This window comes from Hypanus sabinus, chromosome 12 (assembly GCF_030144855.1).
Source record: "Hypanus sabinus isolate sHypSab1 chromosome 12, sHypSab1.hap1, whole genome shotgun sequence".
NCBI lineage: Eukaryota > Metazoa > Chordata > Chondrichthyes > Myliobatiformes > Dasyatidae > Hypanus > Hypanus sabinus.
The window spans coordinates 79,717,515-79,730,727 of NC_082717.1; positions in this window are offsets into that span (position 1 = coordinate 79,717,515).

A 13,213-nucleotide genomic window follows, 5' to 3' on the forward strand; every position below is an offset into this window, starting at 1 on the left:
ACTCCTCAAGTCCAGCACACTGAACCACTCAGGCAGGCCAGTACATCTTTGATCCTTGAGACCGTATACCGGGCAGAGATGGTCCCTCGCCCAGAGTTCTATAGTCCACACACATCAGTATGTTCTTCCTGGCCACTGCTATGGGAGATGCATAGGGGCTTTGGGACTCAGTGATGATCCCAGCTTCCATCAACTTACACAAATGCTTCTGAACATCTTCTACCTCTGCAGGGGCCAGTCACTGCGACCCCTCTCGGGACAGGGTTCCTTAGTCACCCAAATAATGTGACAAGTGCTCTTGGAACAACCCACATCAAACTCGTCAGTGGAAAAGACACCTTCAAGTTTCAACATCTTCTCTACCAACCCAAAGATACCAGGGAATCCCAAAAATTGAATGACTCAGTGGTCAACTTTCCCGCTTTTTCAAATAGTTTCTCCCCAGCTTGTCTCACAAGGACACTAGACATTACCGTCTCCAGGAAATGATGCGCCAGGGGCATCTCCCGCTTGAAGGCAACCTCCCTCCTTGTAGCATTCCTGACAATCACTGCCATCCTGTTCGCCTCTACAACAGGGGGCTTCTGCAGTTCAGGTTTCACCGGTACCCCAGCAGGCACTCCTGACTCCTCTTCGTGGTCTGCTGGAGCAGCTACTAAGAAGGCCCCACCCTCAGGCATTCCAAGAAATTTGGGGGTCCCCATCACTCTCACTACATCCCTGAGTCATAACCCGATTGGCTTGGACTGGGCGAACCACACAGTCCCTTGTCTAATCTTGTTGTCTGACCCAATACAGCCACGCACTTCCTCAAAAGCAGCTCCAGACACCGGGTGAACGGACAATGTTCTGAGGCAGCTCTCTCCAGGTTTCTCCTTGCAGGCTCCCATGAGCCTCCTCACAATAGGAGTGTTGGTCCCCAAACAAAAAGAAAAGGGTCAACTCCTAGCTCCACCAAGTCCACTACTTTTTGGTGACTAAGACCTCTCCATTCAGGCATTTTCTCTCTTCATCTTCTGCTAAACAAAATACCCAGATCACCTCGACCTCAGGCACACAACAAGGGAAAACACCCTTCATTGGCCAGCACACATTCCAAAGCCCCCTTTATCTCTAGCCATAACCCAAACACTGCTGCTACAGAAAAACCATTACAGTAGCAGTGGTTCTACAGAAAGACTATTACATTAGCAGTGAAACCTTTCCCACAGTGTTTCACTTGTTTAAAGAAAGGCAGGGTTCTCACAACAGTGAACAAAATACATTGAATACCGATAACCTAAAAACACCGAACAGCAAACTTTTTTGTAAGTATTGCTTTCACAAAAATCTTTCGTGGTTACGATGAACTGCTCGAAGTTGAACAAAAATATAATTTCAGACTACTTGGATCACATAGGAATTTAGAGAACCAAAAAATTAATCATTATTATATATAATGCATTTAATTACATGCTTACTTGATGATTTTCATTTCTACTCAGCACCTGAGGCTCTCGCTTAATTGTCCAACAATAATCAGCCAACATTAATGGATTCCAGTTGTCTGATACCATTTCTCCATGCTTGGTCATTGACGGCATCAAAATTTGCAGGGAAGTGGGAAATACAGAAAATGAATCTTTAGTGATATGTTGCATTTCATGGTTTTGTATGCTTGAAGCACATTGTCAAACAGCTGCACATAGATCTGTAGTTCCCAAGAAAATGTTCAAAAACATCCTTGAATATAAAAGAAAGGATCGCTGCTGTTGCAATATTGGTGAGACATTTTGCTGTCACAATTACTCCTGGAAGTAAAATAACTTTATTATAATAAGCACTCACAATGTGCTATGCGCGTAGAGCATGCACATCAATGTGATCGTCTATTGATATACATGAAAACACAATGCATAGAATGGTGTGTGCATTTTGCTTTTATAGCCTTTCTAAAACCTGTACTGCCATGGAGCATCCGCCCTGCCTAAGTATGTCCAAGCATGTCTGGACAAGATAGAAAACATTTCAGCCTACATGTGGACAACATTTTAATTTACTGGTGAAACTCCCTGGTTTCCTTGGCTGCGTAAGTCTAGGGAAGGCACTCTCATGTCCCGCCAAACTCCAGAGATCGAGACAGCTCATCTCACCCCAAACTCTGGTTTGTGGATGCTGTGTAATTTGCTACTCTGTTACAAATTAGTGCCACGAAATAACAGACAGTACACTGCATATGATTAAAGGAACTATCCAGTATTTATGAATCTTAACTAGACGGTCAGTAAAGAATAACAAAAAGAAAAGGGCCCATGCTACTTAAACGGTCAAGTGTGCACAAGTTGAAGCTCATATTGAACTTCTCCGTCACTCAGGCACTGGGCCCTCTGTCAGTTTGAATACCCACACCACCTTCCGAACGTCGCTTGCAATAAATCTCGAACAAATGGGTCTCTCACTGGATCGCATGCTACGACCAGTTCTCCCCAGCATCATCTCTCTTCATCTCCCTACGAAAAAGAAAGCCAAGTCCTACCTTATTGTCCCTCACCAAATAAACCTCCCACTAATTGGATGGAACATATTCCACATCATCCCTTGTCTTCACGTCGAAAGCAGAACAGAGCTGCAAAATGAAATAGCTACAGCATAACAGTAAAGATGTGAACCAGGGCATTACACCTGAATTATGAATTGAAATAACAAATATAGGTGGTTACAAAAATTGATGCATGATACAAAAATTCCATGATGATTTTCATCATCAGCATCCCATAATCCGTAAGATACACCCAAAAGTAGTTAGGAAGCAAAATCTTTGTTGTCCAGTTTTATTATCAAATTACAGCTTGCAAACTGGCTTCCAAGTTTATGAAACTTCATGGATGTAATGTGTTTTAACATCTTCCATGTTTAAGAAAAGGACAATTGATCTTTTAGACCATCAGGCAGTGGAGCAGAATTAGGCCATTCAGCCCATTGTATCTGCTCCACCACTCTATCATGGCTGATTTATTATCTTCTCAACCCCATTATCTAGTCTTCTCCCTGTAACCTTTGACACCTTGACTATTCAAGAACCTATCAACCTCCACTTTAAACACACTTAACAACTTGGCCTCCACACCCTTCTGTGGCAAAGATTCACCACCTTCTGGCTAAAGAAATTCCTCCTCAGCTCTCTTCTAAATGGATTTCCCTCTGTTCTGAGGGTCTGGCCTTTGGTTCCCAACTCACCCACTATAGGAAACATTCTCTCCATTCCTGCTCTATCTAGGCCTTTTGATATTTAATAGCTTTCAATGAGATCTCCCCTTATTCTTCTAAACTCCAGCAAGGCCCAGAACCATCAAACACTCCTCATATATTAACCTTTTAATTCCCAGAATCATTCTTGTGAACCTCCTCTAGACTGACTTCAATACCAGCACAACTTTTCTTAGATGAGAGACCCAAAACTGCTCACAATACTTCAAGTGCAGTCTGAGCAATGCCTTATAAAGCCTTAGCATTACATCCTTGCTCTTATATACTAGTCCTCTTCAAATGAATGCTAATATTGCATTTACCTTCCTTACCACTGACTTAACCTATAAATCAACCTTTAGGGAATCCTGCACCCAAGTCCCAAGTCCCTTTGCACATCTGATTCTTGAATATTTTCTCCATATAGAAAATATTCTACACCTTTCTTCCACCTACCAAAGTACATGACCATACCCCTTCCTACACTACATTCCATCTGGCACATCTTTGCCCATCTGTCTAAGTCATTCTGCAATCTCCCTGCTTCCTCATCGCTACCTGCTCCTCCATCTATCTTCATATTATCTGTAAGCTTGGACACAAAGCCATCAGATCCATCATCCAAATCATTGATATAGAACGTGAAAAGAAACCGCCCCAATACCAATCCCTGCAAGACACCACTGGTCTCCAGCACCTGACCAGTACTGGCCCCTGTCTTACCCCGCTCTTCGTCTCTTTCCAGTCAGCCAATCTTCTATCCATCCTAATACCTTTCCTGTAATACCATGGGCTCTTGTCTTGTTAAGCAGCCTTGTGTGTGGCACCTTGTCAAAGGCCTTTTAAGTATCCAAATAAACAACATCCCTTTGTCTCTTTGGCTTGTTATTTCTTCAAACAATTCTAACAGATTGTCGGGCAAGATTTCCTCCTAAGGAAACCATGCTGACTTTGCCTGTTTTATCACGTGTCACCGAGTACCCTGAAACCTCATCTTTACTAACTGCCTCCAACATCTCTCAACCACTGAAATCAGACTAGCTGGACTATAATTTCCTTTCTTCTGCTTCTCTCCCTTCTTAAAGAGTGGAGTGACACTTACAATTTTCCAGTCCTCCAGAGCCATTTCAGAATCCAGAGATTCTTGAAAGATTATTACTAGTGCTTCCTCAATCTCTTCAGCTACCTCTTTCAGATGCCTGGGGTGTAGTCAATCTGGTCTAAGTGACTTATCCACCTTCAGTTCTTTCAGCTTCCCAAGCACCCTCTCCTTAGTAATAACAATTATACTCACTCTGCCTCCTGACACTCTTGAATTTCTGGCATACAGCTCGTGTCTTCCATAGTGAAGACTGATGCAAAATATATTAAGTTCTTCCGCCATTTCTTTGTCCACTATCACTACCTCCCCAATGTCATTTTCCAGCACTTCTTGGAGGGATGTAGGTATTGCCAAAAACATCAGCTTTCATAATTGCTGCAGCACTGACGAGGTAAACACAATCAAGCGAATTCACACAATTGGAGTCAAATATATGCCTTGTTAAGGCATTTTTAGTTGCCTTCTATTTTTGATACATTATATGAACTTTCTTTTGCTTTTATGCTGACCTTGCCTTTCTTTGTCAGCCACAGTTGCTTCATCTTCCCTTTAGAATACTTCTTCATCTTTGGGATGAAACCCTCCTGAATATTCTGTATTGTTTCCAGAAACTCCAACTATTCCAGTTCTGCCATCATCCTTGATGGTGTCTCCTTCCTATAAACTCTGGCCTGATTCTTTTTCATGCCTCTAGAATTTCCTTTATTCCAGTGTAATACTGATCATCTGACTTTCTCTTGTCCCTCTCAAATAGCAGGGTGGATTCTATCATACTATGATCACTGGCTTCTTAGGGTTCCTTTCCCTTAAATTGTTACAAGGAGGCATTGGGGTGGACCTAAGTGCAGATCACAGACACAGAGGTAGTATAAACAGAACAGTATTTATCGATAGTTTCTAGGAAGGCCAGGGAGCGAGGACAAAAATGTCAACATGGACATAAACGTTGGATAACAAATCGGTAAAACCTGGACTAGGACTCAGACTTGACTCGGACTCAGACTTGACTCAGACTCAGACTTGACACGGACTTGGAACTTGGATTTTGACTCGGACTCAGAACTTGGACTTTGACTTGGACTTGGAACTGGGACCTTGACGTGGACTCGAAACTGGGACCTTGACGTGACTCGGAACATGGATCTTGACTCAGACTTGGAACTTAACTGTGACTCAGCCTAGACTTGGAACTGGACTCGGAACCTAGAATTGGAACACGAAGCCTGGAACTGGAACACAGCTTGGAGCCTGGAACTGGGACACGAACTACAAGCCTGGACTTGGACATGGACCACGAGCCTGGACTTTAAGGACTTGGATGACGAGGAGACAGACTACCCAACTCAGAGTAGTGGCAAACAGCCAGACCTACTCAACTGGAAGTACTTGGACGAGGAGGAGACAGAATACCCAACTTGGAGTAATGGCAAATGACCAGACCTACTCAGCTGGAGGGACTAGGACAGCAGGCTCTCGACTCGATCCAGGAACTGCAGATGTCAGGCTCTCGACTCAACCCAGAAACGGCGGATGGCAGATTTCTGACTCAACCCAGTCTCAGCCGGCCATGAAAATGACTGTATTCGTATCTTACTTGGAGTAGCAGCAAAACAGCCAGCAACTCAGCTGGACAGAAAAATGACTGAATTCACGAAGCAGCCATGGCACTGAAGCAACTAGAGTCCACGATTCTCGGCGGCCCCAAGACGAGCATAGCTGCCTTGCTGAGATGACTGGCTTCTAGTGACTGATTACCAGTGACAAACTTCTGATGATGGTCCAGCATTGAGTAGCTGTAACCCGGAGTCTTTTATGTTGCTGGTTTGAAATTAAGATCAGGTGCCTTAATCAACATGTCCAATGGAACACAGGGAAAAGGAAATAACTGGAATGAGGAGTCCACAGACCAGACCGTGACATAAATACTCTAGTCAAATCTGGTTCATTGTACAACATCCAATCCAGAATTGCCTCTTACCTAGTGTACTCAAATGCAAGCTGCTCTAAAAAGCCATCCCACAGGCATGCTACAAATTCCCTCTCTTTGGATCCAACACCAACCTAATTTTCCAAATCTACCTGCATATTGAAATCCCCCATGACTAGTGCAACACTGCACTTCTTACATGCCTTTTCTACTTCCTGTTGTAATTTATATCCCACATCCTGCCTACTATTTGGAAGCCTGTGTATGACTCCCATCAGAATTTTTTCATCCTTGCAGTTCCTTAACTCTATCCAGAAGGATTCCCCATCCTCTAATCTTTGTCTTTCTAAGGATTTGATTTTTTTTAAACCAACAAAGCCACCCCATCCCCTCTGCCTTCCTGCCTGTCTGTTTGATACAACGTGTCTCCTTGGATATTAAGCTCCCAACTATGGTCTTCTTTCAGCCATGACTGTGATACCAACAACATCATACCTACCAATCTCTAGCTGCACTACAAGATCATCTACATATTGATGGAAATATTGAGTCTAACATTTAGTCAGAGTGGTAAGTGTTCAACATATTCATAAAGGAGCCAGCATGCTTAACATGCATGGGTTAAGGGAAGTGCTTGATTAATGAATGATTTCCTTTTTTTGTGGAGATAAAACTGAGGGTCAATACATGTGGTACATCTGAGGTAATCTATATCGATTTTAGAAAGATCTTGAAGGGCATCAAGTGAAAGCCTATGGAATTAAGGGAGAGCATCAAATTGTGTTCAAAATTGGCAGGAAACAAAGGGTGGTGGTTAATGGCTGGAAACAGTATGATTACATATAGCTGTTTGTACTGCATAATTGTAACTTATGCAGTACAAACAGCTATGCGTCTTGATGAGTCTGTTATGACAGAGAAGTTTGAAAATGGTCCCATTTTGACTATGCATTTTACAGAAAGGAATGTTTAGACTAAAGACAGATAAATAATGTCCAGTTAGCAGGCCAGAATATCCAAACCACAACTTTTGGACAAAATAAGACAAAGAAGTACACGAAAGACAAGATATGAGCAGGAACAGAGGGACATTTGTGTATGTTATGTTATTTCTTGGAGGGATGTAGGAATTGCCAGAAACATCTGCTTCCTTAATTGCTCCAGAACTGACGAGGTGAATACAATCAAGCGAATTAGCAGAACTGGAGTCAAATACAGGGCAGCTATGTAAGGACAGCAGATTTTCTAGTCTGAATGGCATTAATGAACAAGGTGGGTTTTTAATGACAATCCAGTAGTTGCATAGTTACAGTACAAGCTTAAAAAATCCATATTTATTTACTTCATCTTTCCCAGCTGCCAAGGTGGAATTTGACCTGATGTTCCCAATCAATAGCCCAAGCTATTGTCTAGTCCAAGAACTTAACCACGATGCTGCCATATCATCCATAAGTTGGAGAAAAGGACAATAAAGAGCAAGTAAGTAAGTTGCTTTCTGTATCATTTTATATATAGAATATAACAGCAGGAAAGTTATACTTCAATTGTTTGCAACTCTTTGTTGGACCATTATTTGAGAATGCATGCAATTTTGGTCACCAGGTTACAGGAGAGATGTAATTGCACTGGAGAGGGCATAGGAGTAACTTACAAGAATGTTGTCAAGATGGATTGTTTTGCAAAGTTTCAATAAGGTAGGGTTGATTTCTCCAGTACAGAGAATACTGAGAGGAAATTTAATGAACGTGTATAAAATTAGGAGTCTGGATGGAACAGAGGAAAGCCTGTCTATATACTCTTCCACTACACTCCTCCCTCTTACACATATACATTTCTAAGAAGTTTTTAAATAGTTTGCATTGGTTAAGTAGCATGAAAGATGAGATTTTTTTTATCCAAAGGATGATAACTGTCTGGAATATACTGCTGGGCCTGGTTGTGGAGGCAGACTCGCCATATCCCTCCACCCAAACGTGCTTGCACTTTGAAACATTCATGGGTGTCATCTGGAGCTCCCAGGTACAAGACGGCAAACCCTCTGCTGGAAGGTGGGACAGTCTGGGTAACTATTTTCCTCTGTCATTGCCACGCTAGGCCGAACGGCCGCTTTCTGCGCTGTTAATTTTCTCTGATTCTCGATGAGATACTAATGGTGAGGGGTCTCCCCCTCAACATGAAAACCGCCTAAAGTACTCACCACTCTTCCTTAAGCCCCACTGTTAGTAACTCCGCTCCTTACGCTGAGCATCCACGCCAAATGATTACAGACCAGAATGTGCACGGGAATTTATTTTTGACCACTTTTAGAAGGGCACTCTAATCAGAAGGACGTGTACGCCCCAAGTACCTTAACGTTCACAGGGTCGGAGCTCTCCCCTACTTTGGGCTCCCCAACATCCAACCTTGTGCTTGTAGGTGAGGCCCGGGAACAGATAAAGTACTGGTATAGCACGGCGCGTCCCTATCCAGGTTCAAAGCAGGTCTTCTGGGCTCCTGTGTACGTTCAGTGGCACACAAGTGCCAATTGAACAACACCTACGCTTCTTACAGACCGGGCGCTTTCGTTGAATTGTCGTTTGCCCTGACCTTCCACACAATGGGAAGATGCTTCCGAAACGCTTCTGAACTCCCCGGGAAGCAGCTGGGAGGTAGGGAGGTAGGGCGAGGGTTGGGGGTGGGGGGTGGTAGGGCTAGCTGGGAGGCCCTCGGTTACCCCGAGACAAGTGCAGGGACAAACACACCGGATTCTATGAAAAGCAGCGTGTGTCAGGTCAAGACCCACCACCCTGCTAAACTTCCTAGAGTAGGGAAATGCAAAGAATTTACACTTTTTAATTAAAAAAAAAATAAATTAATATCGGTGCACGGCAATAATCTGTAGATTTTTCGTGCAACTTGGTCAATATGTGTTAGCAAAACTTTTTTTTGTACATAACCCCATTACCTCTGGGAAGATACACGTCAATTTCCTGCGGGGGGGGGGGGAGGGGGACGCGTCAGAAGAAAATGGATAGTTAACCCAGCCCAGACCTTAAACTCACAGAGGCCTCATACTGGACTCTTCACCTCCATGGCAACACCAAAGCATTCAACCAGATGATTGGCCTCCAATGAATTGCAGATAAGACCGAATGGAAGTGAATTGATGTGAATTTAATGCAGAAGAAAGCGGCGGAAGGGAGGTCCGCTCGGTTCATATTTGAATAAAGCAAACACGCCAGACAAAAGGCTGACAGCTGTAAATGACATTGTCAGTGCAAAAATTATCAGCAAGTTTACAATCTGTTTGCTCATGTTGAGCAAACAGAATGTGTGTGGCATCCTTTGCCTCTGTGAATGGGAGAGAGCACTCGCAGGCTGCTGGACAGAGCAGATATCCATTCTGTCGTGGTTCTGGCACCATTAGATAGCCATTTGACTGTTGCACTACGGACAGGAAATTCTGCTGCGCTTTTTTTTTAATATAGAAAATAAACGGCAAGTTCTAAAGTCAGGGAATTGATGCACTCCGTGTATCTGTGGGATGAGTTATGTCGGCAGCGCTGGGGCAATTCGTGAATGTGCGCTACATTCCAGGTGCCGGGACTTGGGTTCCCTAGCGAAGGTTCGAGTCAACACGCAATTTCCATTCCTTGCGGGAAGAGGAATCAGAGAGCTTCTAAAGAAAGACAGTGCCCCTCTCCCTCCACTATCCTCCCATTGTTTTGTTCGCCTTGTCATCTGCTTTGCCCTGAACTTGTTAACTTCTTTCAATAGCTTTGTTCGTGAGAAGGAACGGCGAGGCATAAAAGACGCGAGCTTCTCCAGACACAGCGTTGCAAACAAAAGACCAAAAATTAAATATATATGGTAAACTCTCCTCAGGCAACAACCCTCCCCCCCCCTCCCCACACACACACATCCCTCCAGCCACCCCTCGCTCCCTTGTGCAGGTCCGAGGGGCTACGCAGGGTTGACCGAACCTATCGTTACTGATCCAAGACCCGGGATTCCTTTACACTGAAGTTTATAGGGACCGGGTCTCCCATAATTTGCTGCTGTCCTTTAAAACAATAGGAGGAATTGACGGCAGTACCGATAATGGGTGGGAGAGATCAGATTTGCAAAAAAAAAGTGGGGTGGGGGGGGGAAGGATGAGAGTCGTGATTAGATCTATAACCTGTCATTGCCTATTTTAGTAGGGTATGCCGCTGGAATTATGCCGGAGCTGTATACGGTCAAGAACTTACTTTCAAGATTATGGAGTCCCGTCGGAAAAAAAACAGCTATTTAAATGTAAATGTACCATCTTGCAAAATATGTTCTTGCAGCTTTCGCTGAATGTCTATATGTCGAAAAAGTGATGAGTTTAACAGATACTTAACGGGCTCGAGATACTGGAGCCTATTTAATAGAAGGAGCCCCAGTCACGTCAGAATGCGGCAGGTGTATAAGGTCTGGTTTAGGCAGATAAAATGAACACAATAAACTGGAGAGGGGCCGTGTAATCGCCAGGCAAAGACTACAACATCAAAACACATTTATTTCAAGCAAAAGTTTATCCAATTATTACTGAACAGGCTGACAATAGCTACTTCACCAAGCGCTTTTCATTAAAAATCTAAATTGCTGTTTCCCTCTCCTGATACGACAGGCAGGTCGTAATTGGGTGGCCATCATTAAAAGCTGTTTGATTTGGAGCCGCGCACTGTTTGATTAAGAGGGCGAATGCAAATTTGACGAAAGAATAAGGATAAATTTACATATCAGCTTCAGCTCACACGGAAAGAGTAAACACTCTGTTTATCTCAAGTGTCATTTTATGATTTCAACAGAATAAAAAACTGACCTTGGCCGAGTCGGTGCGGCCGACCTGAATGGAATATATTGTTGTCTAAACACAATTTGTTCAAGTAGAACTTGTCAACAAATCCTCTGTAACTCGGCAAACAGCGTGACCTGGCAGGGTTATCGGAACAAAGATGCACCCTGTACTATTACACTAAATGCTGACACACGGTGACAATGATGGCCGAGACGTGGCATTGTTTGCCGGCTGATCGGTAAAAGGACTTGGAGAGAGATCGGTAACAGCAAAGTCACCGCTTCTGCCCTTCCGCCCTCCCGTTTCTCAGGCGAAACCATAGGGTGGCTGAAACATTTAATAAACACACGTCTTATATTGTCCTGATTAAAAGCAGGAAAATCAGCAATGGAAGGACAGATGAGCGGCCAGGAACTGAAATGTCCACCGTCCATTCCTCTCCACAGATGCCGCCTGATCTGCTAAGTTCCTCCAATATATTGTTTCTCCAGATTCCAGCATCAGCAGTCTTTTGCGTTTCGCTTTATCTTAATGTACGACTTTATTGGCTGAAAGTTGCTACCTTCCAGTATTAATGGACAGGAGTAAGAACACGTGAAGCGTACTGGGTATAAGACCTGGGACATTGTGTCACAGCTGCACAGTACATTATTCAGACCACATGACTCTCCGTGGCCACTTTAATGGGTACCTCCTCTACCTAATAAAGTGGCCAAAGAGTATATGTTCGCGGTCTGCTGCTGCTGTCGCCCATCCACTTCGAGGTTCAACGTGTTGTGCATTCCCAGATGCTCTTCTGCACTCCCCTGCTGCAACAAAAAGTGATTATTTGAGTTACTGTCCCCTTGTCAGGCCATTCTCCACTGACCTCTCTTGTTAACAACGAGCTTTCACCCGCAGAACTGCTGCTCACTGGATGTTTTTTTTTATTGCTTTCACAACATTCTCTGCAAATAATAGAAAATCCCGGGAGATTAGTAATTTCTGAGATAGCCAAACTACCCTGTCTGGCGCCAACAGTCACTTAGATCATATATCTTCTCCATTCTAATGTTTGAACAACATCTGAAACTCTTGATTGCATCTGCATGCTTTTAAGCACTGAGTTGCTGCCAGGAGATTGACTGATTAGATATTAGCTTAATTACTTGGTGTACAGGTGTGTAATAAAGTGGCCATGGAGTACTGTGTACAGCTTTGATCATCAGTGTCCAACGAGGTAGTAGTAGGGAGCGAGCGCTGAAGAGATTCAGCAGAATTTTGTCCAGAATGGAGGATGGTAGAGAAAGTTTAGGTGAAAGGTCTTCAACTGGAAAATCGACTGTCCATTTCCCTCACAGATGCTGCCTGACTTGTTGATATTCTCAAGCATCTTGTTTGTTGTCTCATATTGTCTCTTGTTTCTCCCTCTTGCAGAAATGACCCATTTTGGCCATCATTACAGGATGAAGTTGATAACATTTTTAGGAATGCAGAAGTTGATACCTGTAAATTCCTCTCTAAACATCTCATGATAGGCTAAAACAAGGATATTCATCAACTATTCACTGTGAAGTGTCTTGAAAACTGAGTACAAATGCATAGATGGTACAGTTGAATAAATACTCACAATACAATGGATTTTTAACGCTAAGTTTGGGTTTAATGAGATCTAAATGTTAATTATATCTAGAAGGCCATAAAACATAGGAGCAGAATTAGTCCACTTGGCCATCAAGTCTGCTCCAACATTCGATCATGGTGATTTATTATCCCTCTCTCAACTCCATTCTCCTGTGTTCTCCACATAACCCTTGACCACCCTTACTAATTAATTAGCTATTAGCCTCAGCTTTAATTATACCCAATGACTTGGGCTCCATAGCTATTATAGTAATGAATTCCACAGAGTCACCACACCCTGGCTAAGGAAATTCTTCTTCATCTCCATTCTAAAGGGACATCCTTCTTTGCTGAGGCTGTACCTTCTGGTCCTAGATTCTCCAACTATTATGAACATCCTCAGGGAGCCTACTGTATCTAGGCATTTCGATGGTTGGTTAGGTTTTAATCCAATACCCCTGCATTCCTCTAAATGAGCAGAGGCCCAGAGCCACCAAATACCCTTCCAGCATTAACCCTTTTATTCCTGGGATCATATTCATAAACCTTCTCT